Below are 501 nucleotides of genomic sequence, written 5' to 3'. Positions count from 1 at the left end.
GCGGGGTCCTCACGACTGCCATTTCTTAAATTTTGTGTTTTTGTTGTTTTTTTGTTTTTTTTTTTTTTTAGCCCTTTATCTCTCTCCCTTTTATTACAAAAAAAAAAAAAAAAAAAAAAACTATTACTATTCTTGCTACTGCTGTCGTTGTTTTTGTTTGTTTATTTGTTTGGCCACCCTTCTTTGGGCGTCAGATATTTATTTATTTTTCTTATTTTATGTGTATGTGCATACATATATAATATATACAATATATATAATATAATATAATATAATTTGGCGTGAATATTCTTTGGGAGGGGTATTTTTGTTCAATGTTCGCGGGGCGGTGCATTTTCATTCTTTACCCCCCGCCTTCTCGCTTTCCTTTTGCAATGTGCGCACTGTGATACCTTCATTTCTTTTTCTTTTTTTTTCCTTTTTTTTTTTTTTCAATATTTATTTCTCTTTTGGAAAGAGAGTGTGTGGCCCTTGTGAATAGCAGCAGCGTTTTTACCCACA

At 31.9% G+C, this 501-nt stretch overlaps 5 annotated features.

The window, feature by feature from the left end:
* Positions 1–501: part of a sequence feature (heterozygous, non-Esmeraldo-like haplotype) that runs on past the window's edge.
* Positions 38–69: a microsatellite.
* Positions 98–120: a microsatellite.
* Positions 237–276: a microsatellite.
* Positions 398–432: a microsatellite.

This window comes from Trypanosoma cruzi, genomic scaffold (assembly GCF_000209065.1).
Source record: "Trypanosoma cruzi strain CL Brener 1047053516737 genomic scaffold, whole genome shotgun sequence".
Lineage (NCBI taxonomy): Eukaryota > Euglenozoa > Kinetoplastea > Trypanosomatida > Trypanosomatidae > Trypanosoma > Trypanosoma cruzi.
This window is presented reverse-complemented; position numbering and strand designations above follow the sequence as displayed.